Source organism: Pseudophryne corroboree, chromosome 6, assembly GCF_028390025.1.
Source record: "Pseudophryne corroboree isolate aPseCor3 chromosome 6, aPseCor3.hap2, whole genome shotgun sequence".
Lineage (NCBI taxonomy): Eukaryota > Metazoa > Chordata > Amphibia > Anura > Myobatrachidae > Pseudophryne > Pseudophryne corroboree.
Genome location: NC_086449.1, coordinates 663,054,881 through 663,080,834, shown reverse-complemented (window position 1 = coordinate 663,080,834; position 25,954 = coordinate 663,054,881). Strand labels below are relative to the sequence as shown.

Below are 25,954 nucleotides of genomic sequence, written 5' to 3'. Positions count from 1 at the left end.
TCAGTGAGTCCTGCTGGCAACAGGCTCACTGCTACGAGGGACTTAGGGGAGAGAAGTGAACTCACCTGCGTGCAGGATGGATTGGCTTCTTAGGCTACTGGACACCATTAGCTCCAGAGGGAGTCGGAACACAGGTCTCACCCTGGGGTTCGTCCCGGAGCCGCGCCGCCGACCCCCCTTGCAGATGCCGAAAAGTGAAGGTCCAGAAACGGCGGCAGAAGACTCTTCAGTCTTCATAAGGTAGCGCACAGCACTGCAGCTGTGCGCCATTGTTGTCAGCACACTTCATAGCAGCGGTCACTGAGGGTGCAGGGCGCTGGGGGGGGGCGCCCTGGGCAGCAATGATAGTACCTTATTCTGGCTAAAAATACATCACATATAGCCCCTGGGGGCTATATGGATGTATTTAACCCCTGCCAGGTCTCAGAAAAACGGGAGAAGAAGCCCGCCGAAAAGGGGGCGGGGCCTATTCTCCTCAGCACACAGCGCCATTTTCCCTCACAGAAATGCTGGTGGGAAGGCTCCCAGGCTCTCCCCTGCACTGCACTACAGAAACAGGGTTAAAACAGAGAGGGGGGGCACTTATTTGGCGATATGTATATATATATATATTAAAATGCTATAAGGGAAAAACACTTATATAAAGGTTGTCCCTGTATAATTATAGCGTTTTTGGTGTGTGCTGGCAAACTCTCCCTCTGTCTCCCCAAAGGGCTAGTGGGGTTCTGTCCTCTATCAGAGCATTCCCTGTGTGTGTGCTGTGTGTCGGTACGTGTGTGTCGACATGTATGAGGACGATGTTGGTGAGGAGGCGGAGCAAATTGCCTGAAATGGTGATGTCACTCTCTAGGGAGTCGACACCGGAATGGATGGCTTATTTAAGGAATTACGTGATAATGTCAACACGCTGCAAGGTCGGTTGACGACATGAGACGGCCGGCAAACAAATTAGTACCTGTCCAGGCGTCTCAAACACCGTCAGGGGCTGTAAAACGCTCATTTACCTCAGTCGGTCGACACAGACACAGACACGGACACTGACTCCAGTGTCGACGGTGAAGAAACAAACGTATTTTCCTTTAGGGCCACACGTTACATGTTAAGGGCAATGAAGGAGGTGTTACATATTTCTGATACTACAAGTACCACAAGAAGGGTATTATGTGGGGTGTGAAAAAACTACCTGTAGTTTTTCCTGAATCAGATAAATTAAATGAAGTGTGTGATGATGCGTGGGTTTCCCCCGATAGAAAATTATTGGCGGTATACCCTTTCCCGCCAGAAGTTAGGGCGCTCACACGCTTATCAAAACAAGTGGCGGTACAGTCTCCAGATAGGGCCGCCCTCAAGGAGCCAGCTGAGAGGCTGGAAAATATCCTAAAAAGGTATATACACACATACTGGTGTTATACTGCGACCAGCGATCGCCTCAGCCTGGATGTGCAGCGCTGGGGTGGCTTGGTCGGATTCCCTGACTGAAAATATTGATACCCTTGACAGGGACAGTATTTTATTGACTATAGAGCATTTAAAGGATGCATTTCTATATATGCGAGATGCACAGAGGGATATTTGCACTCTGGCATCAAGAGTAAGTGCGATGTCCATATCTGCCAGAAGATGTTTATGGACACGACAGTGGTCAGGTGATGCAGATTCCAAACGGCACATGGAAATATTGCCGTATAAAGGGGAGGAGTTATTTGGGGTCGGTCCATCGGACCTGGTGGCCTCGGCAACAGCTGGAAAATCCACCTTTTTTACCCCAAATCACATCTCAGCAGAGAAAGACACCGTCTTTTCAGCCTCAGTCCTTTCGTCCCCATAAGGGCAAGCGGGCAAAAGGCCAGTCATATCTGCCCAGGGATAGAGGAAAGGGAAGAAGACTGCAGCAGGCAGCCCATTCCCAGGAACAGAAGCCCTCCACAGCTTCTGCCAAGTCCTCAGCATGACGCTGGGGCCGTACAAGCGGACTCAAGTGCGGTGGGGGGTCGTCTCAAGAGTTTCAGCGCGTAGTGGGCTCACTCGCAAGTGGACCCCTGGATCCTACAAGTAGTATCCCAGGGGTACAGACTGGAAATTCGAGACGTCTCTCCCTCGCAGGCTCCTGATGTCTGCTTTACCAACGTCTTCCTCCGACAGGGAGGCAGTATTGGAAACAATTCACAAGCTGTATTCCCAGCAGGTGATAATCAAAGTACCCCTCCTACAACAAGGAAAGGGGTATTATTCCACACTATATTGTGGTACTGAAGCCAGACGGCTAGGTGAGACCTATTCTAAATGGGAAATCTTTGAACACTTACATACAAAGGTTCAAATCAAGATGGAGTCACTCAGAGCAGTGATAGCGAACCAGGAAGGGGACTATATGGTGTCCCTGGACATCAAGGATGCTTACCTCCATGTCCCAAATTGCCCTTCTCACCAAGGGTACCTCAGGTTCGTGGTACGGAACTGTCACTATCAGTTTCAGACGCTGCCGTTTGGATTGTCCACGGCACCCCGGGTCTTTACCAAAGTAATGGCCGAAATGATGATTCTTCTTCAAAGAAAAGGCGTCTTAATTATCCCTTACTTGGACGATCTCCTGATAAGGGCAAGGTCCAGAGAACAGTTGGAAGTCGGAGTAGCACTATCTCAAGTAGTTCTACGACAACACGGGTGGATTCTAAATATCCAAAATCGCAGCCGTTTCCGACGACACGTCTGCTGTTCCTAGGGATGGTTCTGGACACAGTCCAGAAAAAGGTGTTTCTCCCGGAGGAGAAAGCCAGGACGTTATCCGAGCTAGTCAGGAACCTCCTAAAACCAGGAAAAGTGTCAGTGCATCATTGCACAAGAGTCCTGGGAAAAATGGTGGCTTATTACGAAGCGATTCCATTCGGCAGATTCCACGCAAGAACTTTTCAGTGGGATCTGCTGGACAAATGGTCCGGATCGCATTTTCAGATGCATCAGCGGATAACCCTATCTCCAAGGACAAGGGTGTCTCTCCTGTGGTGGTTACAGAGTGCTCATCTTCTAGAGGGCCGCAGATTCGGCATTCAGGATTGGATGCTGGTGACCACGGAGACCAGCCTGAGAGGCTGGGGAGCAGTCACACAGGGAAAAAATTTCCAGGGAGTGTGATCAAGTCTGGAGATTTTTCTCCACATAAATATACTGGAGCTAAGAGCAATTTACAATGCTCTAAGCTTAGCAAGACCTCTGCTTCAAGGTCAGCCGGTATTGATCCAGTGGGACAACATCACGGCAGTCGCCCACGTAAACAGACAGGGCGGCACAAGAAGCAGGAGGGCAATGGCAGAAACTGCAAGGATTTTTCGCTGGGCGGAAAATCATGTGATAGCACTGTCAGCAGTGTTCATTCCGGGAGTGGACAACTGGGAAGCAGACTTCCTCAGCAGGCACAACCTCCACCCGGGAGAGTGGGGACTTCATCGGGAAGTCTTCCACATGATTGTGAACCGTTGGAAAAGACCAAAGGTGGACATGATGGCGTCCCGCCTCAACAAAAAACTGGACAAGTATTGCGCCAGGTCAAAAGACCCTCAGGCAATAGCTGTGGACGTTCTGGTAACACCGTGGGTGTACCAGTCGGTGTATGTCTTCCCTCCTCTGCTTCTCATACCCAAGGTATTGAGAATTATAAGACGTAGAGGAGTAAGAACTATACTCGTGGCTCCGGATTGGCCAAGAAGGACTTGGTACCCGGAACTTCAAGAGATGCTCACAGAGGACTCATGGCCTCTGCCGCTAAGAAGGGACTTGCTTCAGCAAGTACCATGTCTGTTCCAAGACTTACCGCGGCTGCGTTTGACGGCATGGTGGTGCGGAATCCTCAACAAATGCTCATTTGACCTTATGGCTTTAGTCATTGAGGAAGTTGGTATTGAGCTCAAGACGATTAAGATCGAAATTGAAGCTGCAAACATCACAGCAATACCGCTCCTGACAGAGGATAAGTCACAAAAATGGCTAGATAAACTGCAATCACAGATTGACACTTATAATAGAGAGCTTATCTCCTTCAAACGGAAGAAACTAGCTGTTGTAACCAGTGATTACAAAAATCATATGGTATATAGATGGCTTTTGGGTAATACCCAAAACCCTAATATCCAGACAGGAAGGTTCCAGAGGAGAAGACGTGCCCCTAGGTATATGCAGGAGCTTGCCTCCTCCATCTCTACATCTGACACTGACCCTAATGAAGGTCCACAACAGAGACGTTTTTTAGCTCAGGGTTCCGAGTCCAGCTCACTGGCAGGAAACAACAAAAAAAGCAGTGTAGACCACATCCAAGACGAAGCTGGCACTCGAAGAAGAGGGAGACCAAAAAAGACTTAAATGTAGTCTTTAATCTATCGAGCACACAACTCGACCAAGCAGATTTGTCTCTCTTAGCACATGGGTTGTCTTTCGTCCCTACCTGTCACCATAATAGTTTCGAGAGTAGCATTGACCAATTTAAATTTGGTCGACAACTAAGATTAAAAGAATTCTTTTCCGATAAGACGAGCAAACTTGCGCCCACGCCTTTCAAAAAGAGTTCCACATTTGATCCACAAACTCAGAATGCAAGTCTAAAAACATTTTTGAGGGTGGTTCAAAGAGACACTAACAATTTTTCTCCACCTCGACATTTTGATAATTTATCCCAGTCAGAAAGAAAATCATTAACCAAATTGAGAGCAGATCCAAACATCGTTATTCGCCCTGCTGATAAGGGCGGGGCGGTGGTGGTTCAAGACTGGCAAGACTATGATCGGGAGATCACACGCCAGCTATCGGATCGAGAGACTTATAAGGAAGTTGAGTCCAACCCTGTGCCAGGCATCAAACGTACCATAGATGAGTGTCTTAGGAGAGGTAAAAACAATGGATGGTTTGATGATGATTTATTTTCATATCTAACGTTTGAACATCCCCGGTGTCCAATTCTATACACTCTCCCGAAGGTTCATAAAACCTTGGTGCAACCGCCTGGACGCCCAATCATAGCAGCTGAAGGCTCCTTGTTGCAGCCCTTAGCCAAATATGTTGACAGCATTCTACAACCAATTGTTGTTGGCAGTAGGAGTTATATAAGGGACACAGGTGATTTTCTACTGCAATTAAAAAGTATCGACTGTAAATCCATACCATGCCTTTTAGCCACTATGGACGTAAATTCTTTATATACTGTCATTCCACACGATGGGGGACTTGAAACAGTGCGAACCGCATTGGTAACTCATGCTACATGCACAGTCCCCACAGAATGTATCATAGAGTTAACTGAATTAGTTCTAAGGTTCAATCATTTTATGTATAAGGATAAGTACTTTATACAACTAGCAGGCACGGCGATGGGGTCCAACCTGGCCCCGTCATATGCCAATCTGTACATGACCGACTACGAAACCACTCTCATCTTTCCACAATATGGTCATCAAATTCTTTTTTACCGTCGATTTATCGACGATATCTTTTTACTTTGGCTAGATACCGAGTCAGCTTTCCATACCATGGTGAACAATTTGAATATGTTGGATCATCCTATAAAATTCACCTCGAGTATCTCGAGCTCTGAAATCAACTTCCTAGATGTCCACATTAGTAAGATTGGGGATACTTTCACAACTTCAGTTTACAGAAAGCCAACTGACAGAAATTTGACACTTCATTCAACCAGCCACCATCCCCCTGCATTAAAGGAGAATTTACCAGTGTCCCAATTTTTGAGAGTACTCAGAATCAATTCTGATAAAACCAATACTGAAACCCAACTCAAAGAGGTTAAAGCACGTTTCCTGGAACGTGGGTATACCCATAAAACACTTTCCCACTGTATGTCTAGGGCACGAAACATCTTTGCAGGGACACACCCCAGGAATAAGGATAGACTGGACAATCGTTTAGTCTTCGCGACCCGTTATGATAATCATTCTGGGCACCTCAAAAAGGTACTCAAGAAACATTGGCCAATTGTGAATACTGATTTAACATTACCTTTCACACGCATGGATCCACCTATGTTGGCTTACCGTCGAGGCCCTAATCTCAAGCAAATGCTTATGAGACCTGTATTGTACCCCAATGCACCTATGTCTACTGCCCAGTTGTTACAACAAAAACCAGGTTGTTTCTCCTGTGGGAGCTGCACAACGTGTCGCTCTATGATGGTGGGACCAACATTCACTCACCCCCACACTGGCTCCACCATTAAACTCAAATATCATCTACACTGTAGATTAGATTTTGTCATCTATATCTTAAAATGTCCATGTGGACTATTTTACGTTGGGTTAACCAGTCGTAACTTCAGGGATAGAATGGCGAACCATCGCTCATCTATACACATCGCATTGAGTAGTGGCAAATCTGACAAACCGGTGGCCCGTCATTTCATTGAAGCTCGCCACCAGGTGGCTAGTCTCAAATGCAAAATTATAGACTGGGTACCCCCGATGACCACTGGTGGAGATAGAACTAGGAGGTTGAAACAAAGGGAGTGTTTTTGGATTAACCACCTGGACACGGTATCCCCGCGAGGACTCAACGAATGCAACCCCTATGGGGTATTCTTATAGAGGGTTGCCGGAATACTTACCCTTTTTTTTGTGTGATCAGGAGATGTTTTTGTGAATCCATGCTGTGATCTTCCTGCATGCAGGTCTTTATGTATTCATCTTTATCTATATAGACACCTTAGTCTGTAGGTCGTTATTATCATTTTTTATTTTTTATTTTTTATTTTTATTTATACTCATGTATATATATGTATATATGTATTGTTAAAAACTTTTTCACGAGTTGATTATGAATCAGTTTGTGTTTTATGTCTTTGATGTTTTTTGTGTGTGTTTCTATGTATTAGCCCATCCACTCAGGTCCCTGATGGCTAGAAATTGAATCATTTAAATATTAATAAAAATTAAAATATAAATAAAAGCATTTAAGATTTACACAGTGCATATACACCCAGCCGTTACACATTAGAGACACGTATGTCACCCTTTGAACATCTAATCAGCAGGCTTTAAGCCCTGACTGCTGAGACACATCTGGGAAATGCCAATTTTGTCTGATTTGGAGGTTAGAACAGAATATGTGGGGTTAATACAGAGAATTCAGGTGACATAGATCAGCCTTTACTTCTCTCCCTCCGTTGATCAGTGAATATGTGAGCCACTGCAGCCGCAGCGTCAGTCTGTGATATGACGCGCGTTCACTTCCGGTATGTGGAACGCACCACTTCCGGGAGTTGGAACGCAAGACGCGGCGAATAAGTTTCACATCCCAGTTCCAGCGTCTGTAGCACCATGCGAGCTAGTACAAGTTGCATATGAACGGCCTGACATGGGAGCCAGTGTATATTGAATTACATCCATTATTACACCTGAAAAGTGCCCTTTTGTGGGAGGCGTCTTTTCAGTCCCTGCGGATCCACTTCCGGTTTGGGAGTATATAAACATCCGGGTCATGGAAGTCCACAGCATGTCTCCTGGGAACACATGGCTGATAGTGACTCCTGGTAAGCACCCTTTTTTCTGAGCCATTTGTGCCTTATCACTTGCTGTATATAGTGAGCATTGCATTGATATATATCATTCTGAACAGGCTGGACTAATTGGTACATAGGAACTACTGAGACCCCAGGATACGGCATACTGGGTTTGTGATCTCAATAGGTAAAAACCTGTCCAGAGAGCTAATGTTTATTTATGATAATAGAACACTAATGGGAGGTCTAACAGTTTCTTGTTGTTCCCAGTTGCTATGGGATCATGTATGTTGTTGATAGCCTGCTGGATATTCACACGGCTGTTGCTGAGCTCATGAGTAAGTGATGAGGCTTAGACCTTTCTCATGGTATATACCCCCCACACCTGAGGGTGCATTGGTAAAATTAGGCACATTATGCATTTAAAGGAATAGGGTGTCTTTTTCTTTTTCTTCTTTTTTTCTTCCTTCTATTCTGGGTGATGAGTGGCACCTGTGTCGGCGGTGTGTAATACTTTAAAATACTATCTGACACTAAGCACATTCTTTTTTAAAATAATATAGTCACTATATGAATGGGGCATTGATTCCCAGTCTATAGAGATTTTCTGCCATCACATATGGGGCCTGGGAGGCTGAGTTTTTTCTCATTTTGTATCTTTATAGGCATTTTCTAATGATTGTATAAACTGAGAACAAATGATATCGTATTGCCTTTCTTGAAAAAGATCCTGTGGAAGGATCGAAACGTCGATTGTCTGAGGCTACAATAAAGAAAATTATCATTGAAGAAGCGTTGTACTAGTGAGAGTGCGCCCGCCACGTATGTGGACTTCGATATATTCAGCGGACTTTGTTCTGTTGGGATAGCACCCACCCTTGAATAACTGATGCGAGTACAGGACCCTTTTGTTATATTATATATATATATATATATATATATATATATATATATATATATAATTTTATTAAATTGCACCCTCGCCATTTGAAAAATAAAAAGTTCTTTATTTGGTAGGCAAAATACTCACAAAAAACATAGCAGAAAGTGCATATGTGCAAATGTCGACGTTTCGGTCCACTAGGGACCTTCCTCAGGACAGACAACTGTGCATCCTTGAAGCAGCTCAGGCAAAAGTAGAATGAGCTGTTAATCCAAACAATGAGGGTATTTAAACCCTGGATCATTACCCACAACCACCCTATATAACACCAATACAACATGGGATATCAAAAAACAATTTAGGCTCACTAATGTACAATTACAGTGATGCATAATAAAGGTGTAAATATACAGTAAACATTATGGGGTATATGAAATTCCGGACGAACTGCGCCTTTTTTTCGTCAGTTTAAAAATTCGACTGTACTCGACAGCCGCAGCCCTCCCGCCGGGACCATGAATTCACCATATGCAATACAAAACGCATTCGACACTCCCCTTGGCGAATAACGGACCAATCGGCGAGTAGTGGATGTCCTGAATTCGACTTCCCGCCGTTTGCAGCCCTTTATTAGGGCTTGTTTGCTGCGTGCTCAGCAGCCATTTTGTGAACCTGCAGAGAGGTGTGAGGAGGTGCAGAGCTAGCAAATTGGTTGTTTGCTGTGGTATCATTTGGACACCCAGCAGGCTTTAATCCAGGACAGACAGGAGGATACCTGTTACCCCGGAGGAGAGTCATTTTTGGAGCGATTTCTACATTTTTAGGTAAGTACCACATGTGGGTCTGCTGTTGCATGTATGTGTTTGTGTGGTGGGGGTTGCCATGAGGTGTACATGGGGTGTTTGGGATATGTCTTTGGGGTGTTTGGGGTATGTATATATATGTGTGCAGGTATGTGTATAGCTCCTGCTTGTATTGCTGCATTTTTTGGGGGAGTTTTGTGTTTTGGGGTAGTTTTTCATGTTTTTTTTTTTTCTCCTTAAAATGACTTTTTGGGTCATGCTTTTGCATTGGTGTACCTCCAGCATGTGCAAGGATGTTTTTTGTCTTGTTTGGGGTTATTTTAGTGCGTGTCGGTATCAATGTGGTCGACATGTCATGTCGTTTGTTTGCCAAACATGTTTTTTTGCTCCTATTTTAGCACTGGTGTACCTCCAGAATGTGCAGGGATGCTTTTTGGCTAGTTTGGGGTGACTTGGAGCAAGTTTGTGTCAGCCATGCGGTCGACATGTCATGTCGTTTGTTTGCCAAACATGTTTTTTTGCGCCTATTTTAGCACTGGTGTGCCTCCAGAGTGTGCAGGGATGCTGTTTGGCTAGTTTGGGGTGACTGTGTCAGCCATTTTGTTTGTGTCAGCCATTTTGTGTTAGCACTGGTTGACCTCCAGTATGTGCAGGGATGCTTGTACGGGGGCTTTGGCTTATTTGGCTTTTTTTTTTCTATTCTTTTTATTTTTATTTTTTTGTGTGTGTTTGGTCCTGCTTGAGAACTGGGGTCCCAGCAGCATGAAGTGTGGTTGCATGTAATTTTGTAATGTGTGTTAAATTTGTAAACATATATTTTTTTTTCTTTTTACAACAGAGATGTCCAGGGACAAGCGGGCCCGATCCCCCCCTTCCCCCCACCCCTCAGAAGAACTTTCCCTGCATAGCAACGAGGAGTGGGAGCCGACCCAGGAGGAGGATACGACCGACCAGGCATGCAGTGACCAGCCGCGGTCGTCAAGGGACCAAATGGAGAAGTCATAGAAAAAGAAAAAGCCTAGACAGGTAAATACTGACAACACCTTCAGACACAATAGCATCCAACTTGACACACACTAGTTTGCGCACTGCCATGAACACCTACAGGTATCTTTGCGCACTGCCAGGGATACGGACACTCACAGGTACATACCGATCTTAGTAAATGCATGTTTTTTGTTTTTTTAATCCCTAAAGGCAAGAAGCCAGCCAGAGGAGCAGTCGGAGGAGGAAGCCTCTGGTGGAGATGCAGGACCGAAGAAGCCGCGTGGACCCAGATACACTGAGGCGGAAAACTGTGCCCTAGTGGATGGCGTCGACAGGTCCTACGACGTTCTGTATGGACCAAGGGCACAGACCACAGCAGCTAAGACCAAGCGAAACATCTGGGATGCCATCGCGAGACAAGTCACTGCAGTATCTGGAAACCGCTGGAGCACCAGAAACTGCATGAAGCGGTACAGTGATTGCCGCAGACAGACCAAGAAGAAGATGGGGATTCAGCGCCGACATGAGACAGCTACGGGAGGTGGTCCGGCTCTCAATCTGAAGTGGCTACCCTGGGAGAACGTTATCAAAAGGCGCATGAACCCTGCCATGGTCGAAGGAGTTCGCGGAGGTGTGGACTCTAGCCGTCCTGCTGGCTTTCCCGAGGAGGAAGAACCGCCCAGAAGACGGAAGACGGCGGGAGACAAGCAGTCCAAAAGGAGGCCTGATAGTAAGAATACATTCAGATGAGCTGTACTTAAAAATTTTATTTTTGTATTTGCTAATGTGTTTTTTTTTTTTCACAGACACGCCTGCCCAGAGGACATCACCTGCACGCAGGACATCGCCAGCGCGCGGACCATCACCTGTGCAGCAGGCATCGGCAGCAGCGCGCGGACCATCACCTGCGCAGCAAGCATCGGGAGCGCGCAGATCACCTGCGCGCCACATATAGTCATCGCGCAGTAAGTCACCTGCGCGCCAGACGACGTCAGCGCACAGACCATCACCTGCGCGCCAGACATCAGCGTGCAGAACGTCACCTGTGCGCCAGACACCGTCGGCGACCACACCACCAGATGGGCGCCAAACTACAGCTCCTGCGCGCAGGCCATCACCAGATCGTCATCTCTCCAGGAGCTCTGGGACTGTGACCGAAGAGCCTCAACAAGACACTACCCTTGTGGACCCATCACCCGAACTGTTTGAGTCTACAGGGTTAACGGACGACACTTTTCTTGGGTTTGAAGACAGCCGTGCAGACGTATCCAGCCAGAGCCTTGAAAAGTCTCCAGAATTGAGGACAAGTGAAGCTCCTGGAGCAGCGGCACCACCGGATGGAGAAGGTTTGTATTTATTTTTGTGGGGGGGGGGGGGGGTGATGGGAGGGGTACCATTTTTGTATAGTTTATGAACTTAAATTTTTTTTTCTTTTGCAAACAGAGGTGCCACGGACCAGCAGCGGACTTGCGTCAGGGATTGGTTCATTCTTCAGGCCGGATCTCCAACAGGATTCGCCTAACGACGAGGTGGAAGTGCAGCAGCCTGCTGTTTCTACATCCCTGTGTGAGTAAATATCGAATTGTGAGCCTTCAAACAAATGTATGATGAATGTGTATAATAATTTCTAATTTTCTTTTCAGCTGCACAAATGCAATTGGTGGCAGACGTACAGGAAGGGCAGGATCCCTCAAATGTTCAGAGGGTACACACCCTGGCAGCAGAGATGAATGTCAACCAGGATAGTTTTCGGGTTGTCGTTGGAAGCAGACTGGACGCCATTGAGAGGACAATGTCACAACTGAGGGCTGGTGCTGACCAGGGGGAAGCCTCAGTTGTAGGGGCTGAGGTATATGTGTACCTGGGAGGCAGTACAGGGTTCTTGGACATGCAGGGAACCTTTAGAACAAATGCCCGAAGGCGTGACCACGACAACAAGGGAAAGTTCAAAGGTTTTATTAAACACAGTTCAGAGAAATACTTGGGATCGATGACGGAACACCGATGGTGACTTGGAATCGATGACGGAACACCGATGGTTACTTCGGGATCGTTGGTAAGCTTTGAGTGAAGCTGGGGTCCGCAGATAGAAATGCACTATTATACTTAGAAGCACAGGTGAAGCATGAAGTGATGCTGGGGATCGCTGCTGGGAAGCCGGAGTTCAGACACAGGTGTATCATGGTAGACTGTAGAGGGTTAATCACTGGAGTGTCGGGTTACACTGCAGAGTGTAATCACCAGGGAGTCAGGCTGTACTGCAGAGAAAGTCCATGGGAGAACTGCACACTGGAATCACTGAAGACAATTGAAGCACTGACATCTTTCCACCCCAGGAACAGGATATTTATACCTGCTGGGAAGCAGGGATTGGCTGGCTGATTAACCAGAGACCAGAGTGTAGCTGCTGTGTAATCAGGCTGAGAGCAGAGTGCAGCTGATAGGCTGAAAGGTAACATGTGATTAGGAAAACATGGCTGCGCCCATGGTAGCTTTTGGAGGGAAAGATTGTTTGTAACTTGAATGTGAGCTTTAACCATGAAGCTGCCAGAATCACAGTAAAGAGATTTGAGACAATGAGATGCAGCGTGCTGCACACAGACAGTGCAGATGGAATCCAGGCTTGGAACACTGGGACAGTCTCAGGAGGCATTTGGAAGGTAAATACTGATAAGGAATTACCTAGATCAGGCCTGGCCAACCTGTGGCTCTCCAGCTGTTGTAAAACTACAAGTCCCATCATGCCTTGCCACAGTTTTGCTATTAGGGAATGCTAAAACTGTGGCAGGGCATGCTGGGATGTGTAGTTTCACTACATCTGGAGAGCCACAGGTTGGCCAGGCCTGACCTAGATCGTGACAGACAATGGATAAGATGGCAAACGGTCTGCTTGAAATGCAGAAGGCTCATGCCGACAGCACGGCCGAAATTCAAAAGACCAGACGAGAAGATCACAGGGAGACTATGGACATCCTTCAAGTTCTGGCCAAATCCATCAACCGGCTGGTGGAGAACACATCATGCATGGCACACAGCTCTAACAACATGTCGGAGAGCCAACGACATTCGGCAGCCAGCCAACAGATCATCGCAACCACACTGCAGATGATGTACGATAAGCTCCCAGAGCCAGCTCATCAACACGCTGGTGATCCACCACTTCCGCCATCACAAGCCACATGGACGCCTCCTTCCCTTCCTCCACCACAATCCTGGTATAGACGGTCACAGCTGTACCAAGGATATACAGGGATGTACCCCACCCACCAGATGCCTCCACCACCAACACCGGCCGCAACATCTACACCTGCACGGGCACCGAGGCTAAGTCAACCCACTACCCAGCCGCCCAGGACATCGACGCCCCATCAGGAGGAAGACGAGGATCCGGACAGACATCCACCATAAGCCCGGTCGTATTGTTTTATTTACCGTTATGTTTTTCATGTATCCCTTTCTCCCCCTCCCATTAGTTTGTTTTTTTTCTTACTATTGTTTTATATGTGTTGGGCTCCCCCACCCGTGACCGGGTACTACCAAGGAGCTTTATGTCTAGGCATACATGCGGGCGCGTGTGGTAACGGATGAAAGCTCCTTGTGGCTACATGTATGATGGGCCAAAGAGCTATTCTGATACCACTTTTTTACCCAAAAAAATCCTTTTTGTATTGGTGTACAATAGGCTTTCACTGTTGTGTGAATTTACTATTCACTAGTGTTTGTTTTTGGCTTATTCATAGGATTGGGTGGAAAATTGAAGTGGACGGCATAGTTCGTGTTGTGCGTACCAAGGTGAGTAGAGGCATGTTTCAATGTATATATTCAAGAAACTTTGGTCCGCCTGCCTTTGTGGAACCACACAGCCCAGCAATGGGTCATGCTGGGCTGTGTGGTTCCACAAGTGCAGGCGTGTCAAAGTGCTGACCACTGACACCACTATTCCACTTTGGACCACCTGCCTTTGTGGAACCACACAGCCCAGCAATGGGTCATGCTGGGCTGTGTGCTTCCACAAATATTCTTGGGAAAGGAATGAACATGACATTAGTGTCTTTACTTAATATGCTTTTATTTTTCCCCCACAGATATCTACACAAGAAAAGAATGTAAAGAAGAATAAACTATTTTTTTGTTTTATTACATTTCATTTTTTATTTCAAAAATTAAATTAAATTTTTCTTCAATAAATTTTTAAAATGAGAAGTTTTCTGTGGTTTTTATTTAAATTATTAGTAAATACAATGTTAAATATGAGATGCAGTCGAATTGTGTTAGGTCGCCCATGGTACAGCAGGGGAACTGTTGTGTCCCTCCTCATCCATGAGGATTCAAGCCACTTTGGAAGGATACTCTGCAAGACCTGTGGAAGAGAATAGTATGAGGTTCCAGCTATTGGTAATAGTGTCCCCCTGGTATGGAAAAGACAACGTACAAGCAACACGACACAAGCAGGTTACAGTGGCCCCAAATGCAACCCTCCGGCACTTGCGTAACTACACATCCAAACATTCCCTGACCTAGCGTAAGCATTGCTGTCAGGGCATGATTGGATGTGCAGTTTTGCAAATGCCGGAGGGCTGCACTTTGGACATGCAGGGGTGACTTGGACAGGAGGGAGTTTTGGGCAATACATCTCACCTGAGGGGGGTTGTCTGCTACAAGGCGGAGGGTCGGGTCCACATCACAAGTAGGTCGCCCATGGTACATCAGGAGAAATGTCGTGCCTCTTCACATCCACGCCACTTGGGAAGGATACTCTGCAAGACCTGTGGAAGAGAATAGTATGAGGTTCCAGCTATTGGTAATAGTGTCCCCCTGGTATGGAAAAGACAAGGTACAAGCAACACGACACAAGCAGGTTACAGTGGCCCCAAATGCAACCCTCCGGCACTTGCATAACTACACATCCAAACATTCCCTGACACAGTGTAAGCATTGGTGTATCAGGGCATGATTGGATGTGCAGTTTCGCAAATGCCGGAGGGCTGCACTTTGGACATGCAGGGGTGACTTGGACAGGAGGGAGTTTTGGGCAATACATCTCACCTGAGGGGGGTTGTCTGCTACATGGCGGAGGGTCAGGTCCACATCACAAGTAGGTCGCCCATGGTAGAGTTGGATAAACGGGTCCAATATTTGCGGCAACCCAACAACAGGAGAAAACGGGGTAACAGGTCATCAACAGGACGAAACTTTGAAAACAGGCCTGGGAAGGTGCGTCAACAGGACGTAAAACTCTGAAATACATAAATTAAAATGTTTTTTTTAGAATATTACAATCTCAGTTTACACGATAATACAAATGTTACAAGTATACTCACAGGCAGTGGAAAAAAAGCTTTGGAACAATGTCCGTCGGGAATCATCTCCTTCGTCCATACCCACCGGTAGAGCAGAAGAACGTTGGAAAGCACTGCGACGAAGAGTCACCGGCAAACTATTTGCGACACATTTGTGTAAAATACAACATGCATTTACCATGCCGCAAACCTTTCCCGGTGAATACAAAAGAGCACCGCCGGAAGTGTCTAAACATCGAAACCGGCTTTTAAGGACACCGAAGGCATGTTCAATTATTTGCCTCGATGCTTTGTGTGTCTCTTGGTAACGTTTTTCTGCCCTACCAACAGGATTAGACAATGGCGTCAAGAGCCACGATTTGTTGGGATAACCCGCATCGCCTATAGAAAAGAAAAAAAAATGAAGGGTAATATAAAAAAAAAAAAAAAAATTAAAATAAATACCTAACAGCCAGCCACCCGGCATGTTTCCCGATTCGAACTTCTCAAACAGCGATGACTGATTTAGGATGAAGGAGTCGTGAGACGATCCAGGAAATCCCATAAAAATATTCAAAAATGTCATGTTGACATCACAGACCGCCTGTACATTCATGGAATGGAAATGTTTTCGGTTCCGAAAACATTCTTCCGAATTCCGTGGCGGTCTGATCTGCACGTGGGTACAGTCAATCGCGCCCAGAACATTGGGAAATTTGTATTTGGTAAAAAAGCCTAATTTGATCTCACGACATTCGCTGTCCGTCTCTGGAAATGTGATTAACTGGATCGTCAATAGGCGGGAAGCCCTAATGACCTGGGTTACACAGCGCGACAGTGTCGACTGTGAAAAACCGCATGTTTGAGACAGTGTAGGCTGGAATGTGCCTGACGCCAAAAAATGTAACGTAGCCAGCAGTTTCTGGAAACCGCTGACTGCGCGATTGGTCCGTGCCCGAAGTTCCAGGTCGGCCTCCAACAGAGCGTACAGCGAATATATGTCGCGAGTCGATAAGCGATAATTTTGAATCACCTCGAACTCGCTGAGATCCTCCAGTTCACGCCTAGTGCGATACTGGCGTGGACGTGGAAATGAAACCCGCAATACTGGCTCACCCAATGCAGACATTTGCTGACCTTGATCCTGATGTCCACCAACCCTTTCTTCCTCCATGCTTGCAGCCAGCATGAACATCAGAAAAAGGTCAGAAAAAGGCTCCATTATTGTAGTCAGTACAAAAATAGGATATAAATGTGTTTTAAAACGCAGGGATTGTCCTAAAAAAACGATTCCACAACAGAGCTGACTGTAATGGCTCCTTCTCCCTGAAGTCTCACAAAACCGGGAGTGAGGAGATAGGAAGGGCTTTGCAGAAGTGTATCCTGGGTAAAACTGTGGAATCATGGGTACATTTCCCTCAGCAGAGTGAAGAAAAAAATATTCTTTAAAAAAAATCAATTAAATAATACTTGTGAGTCAAAAAAAGACAAACCAAGTAGATAATCCCTTCAAATATAAATAGATATGCTATTAGCAATCCAAAAAGCAAAAAAAAAAATCATTTTTTAAATTTTTTTTATTAGATCCCGCCAGCAAAGTGAGGCGGACTGAAAATGACGAATTTGCTGTCGAAAAGCACTGTTGTCGAATCGTCATTCTTCAATTTGAATATACTTTTGTCGAAAAGCCGCATTTTGACCATTGCAGACATGTCGAATTTTGAAAATGTCGATTTGCAAAAAGTCGAGTCTGAAACAGAAGATATTTTGTCGAAAAGTACTGTATTGCATTGACGAATCCAATTCAACATGTTTTTTTGGGCGAAAATGTCCCGTTTTTCGACATTTTCGGGAATTCGACCGCAATTGCATATACCCCTATGCATCACTGGAATTGTACATTAGTGAGCCTAAATCGTTTTGTGGTTTGGATTAACAGCTCATTCTACTTTTGGCTGAGCTGTTTCAAGGATGCACAGTTGTCTGTCCTGAGGAAGGTCCCTAGTGGACCGAAACGTCGACATTTGCACATATGCACTTTCTGCTATGTTTTTTGTGAGTATTTTGCCTACCAAATAAAGAACTTTTATTTTTCAAATGGTGAGTGCGCAATTTAATAACATTTGATATGGATGGATCATTGATCTTTATTGGAGCACCCAGCTATTGATTTAAAGCTGCATGGAGTGCAGACACTACGTTTGATAATAAATTATATATATATATATATATATATATATATATATATATATATATATAGAGAGAGAGAGAGAGAGAGAGAGAGAGAGAGAGAGAGAGAGAGAGAGAGAGAGAGAGAGAGAGAGAGAGAGAGAGAGACAAATGGAGCACTCACCAGTCTTTTCATTAATTTGAATATCAGAACGGAATTTTATTTCTCCAGACAGCACAGCATGACTGTTTGCTACAGTCCAATATAATTGTATAAAGCCCAAACGTTTTCGGCCATATCCAGACCGTCATCAGGGGACACAAAGAACATCAGAGAGCTGTCACATCACAATTGGAATACCAGCAGCCTAAATGACCATGCCTCACCGGCTCCCTATATACCCACCATTCAAAAAAAACGCGCCAAAATTGCGTCATTATGTGGGCGGAGTTAGCCCATTGTATTCATCACTCTATACAGGAACAACCATGATAATAGTGCAAAAAAGTGCTAATGCAAACATCTCCCTTTTCTATCAATGTCACCAGTATTCAACATATTACCACGAATAGGGGAGCCTTACGTATTTCACCCCACACTAAGTGTGCCTGGACGGACAAACATCACGGGCGAACCTCACATCTCGTAGTGGTTGCCTAGCAACCACCACGGGGCCGTCCCCTGTCCGCCAGCCGCCAATGAGAACCTGAGCGGAGATGACGTATCGGGTTGGTTGCCAAGCAACCTTCCGAACGCCACTCCACAGTCTGCCAATGACCACCCGGGCGGAAGTGATGTAAATGAATAGTTGCTGGGCAACCTTCCAAGCGTCACACCGCACTGATTACACAGTGGGAGGTGGTGACATTTACATGTGGTTGCCAGGCAACCTGTCAAACGCCTCCAAGAGAGTCCCAAATGCAAACGGGGAAAGCCACAGCATATACAACCCATAATATAAAACAACATGGTCATAGCACTATGGGATGGATGCTCATATTCGGGGATCAAAGATAGAGATCCTAGCAAAAAGAGTTTTTTTATTTAAATACTGAACTGAAGACTAATCACCTAATCACCATGGTTTATAGGTGACCAATTATGGTTGCTCAGTTTAAAAAGATGTGGGCAATAAGGAGCCAGTAAGGTACGGCCGACAATCAATCATGACGAGAAACAACAAAACACACAAATACATAAACACACATACATATGTGTATACGTCTAGAACACATACATATATCAACACCTATTAAAAACGTATATATATATAAGAAATATACTTAATTAACACTATACAGTGCACTGGTCTTTAAAGGACAAAAAACATGTCCATTATCTAAGGAAAATCCCCAGATGATTGTTCTCATTTAGCCCGTTAGGGGCTAGAGTTCCTAGTTTGAAAATCCATCTCGCCTCCAATTTCCTCAGAATGAGAGCACGGTCTCCACCCCTCTCGGGTTCCGGCACCCAATCAATCATACGGCATCTAAGTGCTGAACCCTGATGTCCCGCTTTAAGGAAGTGCTGTGCAACCGGTTTATCAGATGTACCAGATGTAATTGCTTGATGAATCGAACTCCTGTGGTTTGCCATCCGTTCTCTAAAAGTGCAGGTCGTCATCCCAACGTATGCCAGGATGCCAGGCCACATGGGCATAGGAGCATATAGACAACATGGCTTAACCTGCAGTGAAGCTTATAATCGGATGTTGATCAGTTTGCCAGTGTGGGGGTGTGGAAAAGAAGTACCCGGCAGCAGCGAGCGGCACGTCACACATCCCACACATCTGAAACAACCTGGCTTCTTAGAGTTTAGCCATGTACTGCTTTCCTTGGCATCCAGGCGTCGGGCAGGTTGCATAAGGATCTGCTTCAGGTTTCTACCACGCCTATAGGCCATCATTGGTGGATTCTCCAAGGTACCCTTAAATTTCGGGTCAGATCTTATTAGCGGCCAGTGCTTCTTCATGGTCTTAGAGATGACAGGAGACATATCATCGTACTGTGTCACAAATATCATCCGATTCTGTCCAGGGTTACGTTTCTGATCAAGTCTCCATCTAGCTTTAGTGAGACAGCTCTCGACTACGTTCCTCTTCTATATATATATATATATATATATATATATATATATATATATATATATATATATATATATATACATATATATACATATATACATACATATACATATATATACATATATACATACACACACACACATACATATATACACACATACATATAAACATACACACATATAAAAACACACACACACACACACACACACACATACACACATACATACATACATACAGAAAAACGAGCGGCACTACCGGGTTTGAACAAAGATGCAGCCACACAAACCTTTAGGTAATCAACGTTTCAGACGCCTTTATTGAGCGTCTTTCGTCAGGATAAAGTGTACAAAAAACAGATCCTACCTATATATCACCAGTGCAGCATCATGGTCCCGGCGTCCCCCTCTACTTCCGGAAACGGGTGACGTGACGTCACCCGGCCGCCAAACGGCAGGGAAGGACGGAGCCTGTAACCATGGTGAACATACACCATCACCAAAATACCTGGTCCACAGGAAGGAACGCAAGAAATAATATTACTGATGCAGAAGCCACTACTAGTGACAGCTCCACAAGTGACGTTGAACCCTCAACCAGCACCATTTCAAATAAGCCCCCTTTAGGGACTGTGACGCATGCCAGGGGTGCACGAGGAAAAGACACCACCATAAAATGTGGCAGTGGGAGGGGGGGAGACGACACAAAGGCAAAAGGGAGAGGAAGACATTAACACCAATGAATAATTTAGTTATGAATCTATCTTCACATGGGCTTACTAGTGAATAAACCAGTCTTTTAAACAAAGGACTTTCTTTTGTTCCAACTACCAAATTCGATCGGTTTGAATGGAGGATAGATACTTGGAAACATCTAAAGAATCTGAAGTTAAAAGAATATTTTGGCAAGTTAGGAACAAGAAGAGACTGCACCACTTTGGACCATCCTGTAAGACCGAAGTCGACGTTTGATCCGCAAACGCACAATGCCATGATAAAGACCTATTTGCGGACGATGGAGCATTCGGTGGCAGCAGAGGTTAACCATCTTGACAAAAACCCTATGAATTTATCTAAAGGTGAATACCAGGCACTAAAAGTAAAGTCATACAGATAGGAATACCGTAGGGACACAAGTGAGTTACATTTACGTCTGGTCAGTCAATGTTCAGGAGTTCAGCAGGCGGACTGCTTGGGGAAAGAAACTTTTGAGGCTTCTGGTGGACCTGGCGGGGACGGACCTGTTAAGCCTGCCTGAAGGAAGCAAGTTAAACATGCTGTGGCCGGGGTGTTGCTGGTCCTTTACTATCTTCGTTGCCCGCTTTTTAGCTCTGGACAGGTACAGGTCCTGGACTGAGGGAAGGTCGGCCCAGATGATCTTCTCTGCGGTTCGGACCACCTTTTGGAGCCTGCATCTGTCCCTCGTACTGGCGGAGCTGTACCATACCAGTATCAAGGAGCACAGTACCAACCCAGCAGTCGCGGAGTAGAAGAGGAGCAGAAGCTTCTGTGGATGTTTCATTAACTGCTGCGCTCTACCGACAGTGGCATCAGCGTTGGACCCCCATTTAAGGTCCCGGGAGATTGTTGTCCCTAGAAACTTGGAGTCCACTAGCGATACCACACTGCCAGTAATCATTAGTGGAGGTGCACTAGCTGACTTCTTCCTGAAGTCCACTAACATCTCGACAGTTTTGAGGGGGTTTTGTTGTGGCTGCACCACTGGGCCAACCAGTATACTTCCCATCTATAGGTCGATTCCTTCCAGTCACGATGAGGCCGATGATGGTGGCATCATCGGCGAATATGATAATCTTTACTGATTGCACCTCAGAGGTGCACTCATTTGTATACAGGGAGAAGAGCAGGGGTGAGAGGACATAGCCCTGAAGGGCCCCTGTACTAATGGACCGTGCTAAAGAGGAGAGTTCCCCAGCTTTCACCACCTGTGTCCTACTTGTCAGGAAGTCTACTATCCAGGAACAGGTAGCTTCTGGGACCCCTAGACGAAGTAACTTGGGATGGAGGATGCCGGGAAAGACTGTATTGAAGGCCGAGCTGAAATCGACAAACAGGACCCTATATACCCTATATCTTGGTGTTGTTACATCGGGGTGTGCACCTGGGCCAGATTGTTGTTTGCAAAGAGTGCCAGCCATTCCATCTAATAATAGGATTTCTCGTAGTCCGTAGTGGATGCTGGGGGTCCACATTAGTACCATGGGGTATAGACGGGTCCGCTAGGAGCCACTGGCACTTTAAGAGTTTGAGAGTGTGGGCTGGCTCCTCCCTCTATGCCCTTCCTACCAGACTCAGTATAGGAACCGTGCCCGAGACATACAACTTCGAGAGAAGGAAATTTACATAGATAGTTTGGTTTGCCTGGTTTGTGTGAGCTGGTGTGAATCTCTGCACTAACAAGCTTGAAACTCAGCAACGGCTGAATAACATGACTGAATCAAGTCATAACGCAGTACTAAGAACAAAGCAGAACTGAACCAAGTAACCACTGCAGGATAACGAAGCGCTGGGCGGGCGCCCAGCATCCTCTATGGACTACGAGAAAAGGATTTACCGGTAGGTGATTAAAATCACATTTTCTCTTATATCCTAGAGGATGCTGGGGCCAACATTAGTACCAAAGCTCCCAGAACGGGAGGGAGAGCGCGGAGGTTCCTGCAGAACCGATTGACCAAACTTAAGGTCTTCATAGGCCAAAGTATCGAACATGTAGAACTTAGCAAACGTGTTTGACCAAGGCCACGTAGTTGCTCGGCAAGCTATAAAGCCGAGACACCCCGGGCAGCCGCCCAAGAAGAACCCACCTTACGAGTAGAGTGGGCCTTAACAGATCTTGGACATGGCAATCCTGCCGTAGAATATGCATGCTGGATAGTGAACCTGATCCAGCGAGAGATCGTCTGCTTAGACACCCAAGTTTCTTTGGATCATACAGGACAAACAGAGTCTGATTTTCTGTGACGAGCAGTCCTCTTCACATAGATTTTTAAAGCCCTCACAACATCCAAGGACTTTGATGGATTTGAGGAGTCAATAGCAACTGGCACCACAATAGGTTGTTTGATATGAAAAGCCGACACAAGCTTCGTAAGGAACTGCTGACGCGTCCGAAGCTCAGCTCTATCTTCATGGAAGATCAGATAGGGGCTTTTACAAGACAAAGCCCCTAACTCCGACACTCATCAAGCAGAAGCTAAAGCCAACAAAGTGACCGCCTTCCACGTGAGAAACTTGACTTCAAGCTCCTGTAGAGGCTCGAACCAATCCGACTGGAAGAACTGTAACACCACGTTAAGATCCCAGGGTGCCGTAGGTGGCACAAAGGGAGGCTGGATGTGCAGAACCCTTTCAAAAAAGTCTGAACCTCAGGGAGGGAAGCCAGCTGTTTCTGGAAGAAAATGGATAACGCCAAAATCTGGACCTTTACGGATCCCAACCTCAGGCCCATATCCACATCTGCTTGCAGGAAGAGTAGAAACAGTCCTAGTTGAAACTGCACTGTAGGAAACTTCTTGGATTCACACCAAGACTCATACTTTTTCCAAATTCGATGGTAATGTTTAGACGTTACTCCTTTCCTAGCCTGTATCAGGGTAGGAATGACTTTGTCTGGAATGCCCTTCTGAGCTAATATCTGGCGTTCAACCTCCATGCTGTCAAACGTAGCCGTGATAAGTCTTGATTGGCGAACAGCTCCTGTTGTAACAGGTCCTCTCGAAGAGGAAGAGGCCTCGGATCTTCCAACAGTAGATCCAGAAGATCCGCGTACCAAGCTCTCCTTGGCCAGTCCGGAACAATGAGGATTGCCTGAACTCTTGTTCTCCTTATGAGCTTCAGAACCCTTGGGATGACTGGAAGTGGAGGAAACACGTACATGGATTGGAACACCCACAGGGTGACCAGGGCGTCCACTGCCACTGCATGCAGGTCTCTTGACCTGGAACAATACCTCCGAAGCGTCTTGTTGAGGCAAGAGGCCATCATGTCTATTTGAGGAACCCCCCAAAGATCACCTCCAGATGGAGTCCCCACTCTCCTGGATGGAGATCGTGTTTTCTGAGGAAGTCCGCTCCCAGTTTTCTACTCCCAGAATGAAGATTGCTGACAGCGCCACCGCTTGTTTTTCTGCCCAGAGGAGGATCCTTTTTACCTCTGACATTGCAGCTCTGCTCTTCGTTCCGTCCTGTCGGTTTATGTAGGCCACCGTCGTTACATTATCCGACTGCACTTGAATGGCTCGATCTCGCAGAAGATGAGCTGCCTGGAGAAGACCGCACTGCACGATATGAACGATCTCGTTCATTAATGAACGAGATAACGTTCATATCGTGCAGTGTGGAGTCACCAGCGATGAACGATGCGCGGCCCCGCGCTTGTTCATCGCTGCTGACATGTCGGCTGTGCATGCAGGCCAATATGGACGAGATCGTCCATATTTGCCTGCACGTCTATGGAGCCGGGTGGAGTGAAGAAACTTCACTCCCCCCGTCACTGCCCCCCCGCCGCCAAGTCGCCCGTCGGCCGTATCGGCCGTCAGGCACCTCGGCGGCACATCGCCTAATGTGTAGGGCGCCTTAGTTCCAGAATGTTTATTGGAAGACTGGATTCCAGGTTTGACCACCTTCCTTGGAAGCTTTCCCCCTGAGAGACTGCGCCCCAGCCCCGGAGACTTGCATCCGTGGTTAGAAGGATCCAATCCTGAACCTGCGGCCCTCCAGAAGGTGAGGCGAGGCATTTGCAGCCACCAGAGAAGTGAAATCCTGGCTTTCGGCGACAGACATATCCTCTGATGCATGTGTAGGTGAGATCCCGATCACTTGTTCAGGAGATCCAATTTGAAGGACCGAGCATGAAACCTTCCGTATGGCAGAGGCTCGTAGGAGGCAACCATTTTTCCCAGAAGGTGAATGCACTGATGCCCGGGTTGGCTTCAGGACATCCCAGACCATTGTTTGAATCACCAACGCTTTCTCCTCCGGCAGAAACACCCTCTGTACTTCCGTGTCGAGGATTATCCCCAGAAAAGACAATCTCCTTGTCGGCTCCAAATGTGACTTTGGAAGGCTCAGGATCCAACCGTGTTCCCTGAGCAGACGAGACATGAGAACAATGGACTGCAACAGCTTCTCCCTGGATGATGCCTTTATCAGCAGATCGTCCAGATATGGGATTATGTTCACCCCCTGTCTGCGGAGAACAATTATCTCTGCCATCACCTTGGTGAACACCCTCGGTGCTGTGGAGAGGCCAAATGGCAGTGCCTGAAACTGATAGTGACTGTCTAACAGTGCAAATCTGAGATAAGCCTGGTGCGGCGGCCAAATCGGAATGTGGAGGTACGCATCCTTGATGTCCAAGGATACCAGAAACTCCTCCTCCTCCAGACCTGAAATCACCGCTCTCAGAGACTCCATTTTGAATTTGAACTCATTCAGATAAGGGTTTAACGACTGTGTGGTCCACAGTCATGCTGAGGATTTTGAGGAACCAGAAGCAGGTTTCTGGTCCTGGAAGCCTGCGGGTGCAGGCTTTTTGGATTTTGCACAACTACCTCTAAAGAAGGTGGCAGGAGGCTTGGACTTTTTTGCCTTAGCGGTCCGAAAGGACTGTGACACAGCTGAAGAAAATGGTTTCTTCGTAGAAGGTGTTGCAGGGGGAAGGAAATGTGACTTACCTGAGGTTGCCGTGGAAATCCTCTTATCTAATGCTTCCCCAAATAGAGCTTGACCTGTGTAGGGTAGGTTCTCCACACTTCTCCTGGATTCCGCGTCTGCAGACCATTGGCGTAGCCAGAGTCCCCTGTGAGCAGATACCGACATGGAAGATATCCGCGCAATCAGCGAACCCAGGTCCTTCATGGATTCCACCATGAACCCCGCAGAATCCTGTATGTTATGTAAAAACAATTCAATATCACTCCTATCCATTGTATCCAAATCCTCTAGTAATGTGCCTGACCACTTTACTATGGCTTTAGAAATCCATGCACAGGCAATAGTCTGCCTTAACGCCACTCCTGAAGTAGTGTAAATGGATTGGAGCGTAGTGTCAATCTTACGATCAGCCAGTTCTTTTAACGCGGTAGATCCAGGGACAGGTAAAACCACCTGGAGACAGATGCGTCAACAATGGGTGGGTTTTCCCATTTTTTCCTATCCTCAGGGAAGGGAAAAGCAACCAGAACCCTCTTAGGGATCTGGAAAAAAAAATTTCTCCGGGTTTTCCCAGGATTTTTCAAAT

At 46.3% G+C, this 25,954-nt stretch overlaps 1 protein-coding gene and 1 long non-coding RNA gene across 2 annotated transcripts in view; one reads left to right on the top strand and one right to left on the bottom strand.

Annotated features, from left to right (window-relative positions):
• Positions 1-25,954, bottom strand: part of LOC134933200 (A disintegrin and metalloproteinase with thrombospondin motifs 2-like) — a 968,191-nt gene that overhangs the window by 864,643 nt on the left and 77,594 nt on the right. The gene's annotated exons all lie outside the window — the stretch shown is intronic.
• Positions 7,608-8,389, top strand: LOC134935562 (uncharacterized). The gene is made up of 3 exons (XR_010180250.1): positions 7,608-7,679; positions 7,763-7,830; positions 8,158-8,389. It is a non-coding gene; the product is annotated as an uncharacterized LOC134935562 (long non-coding RNA).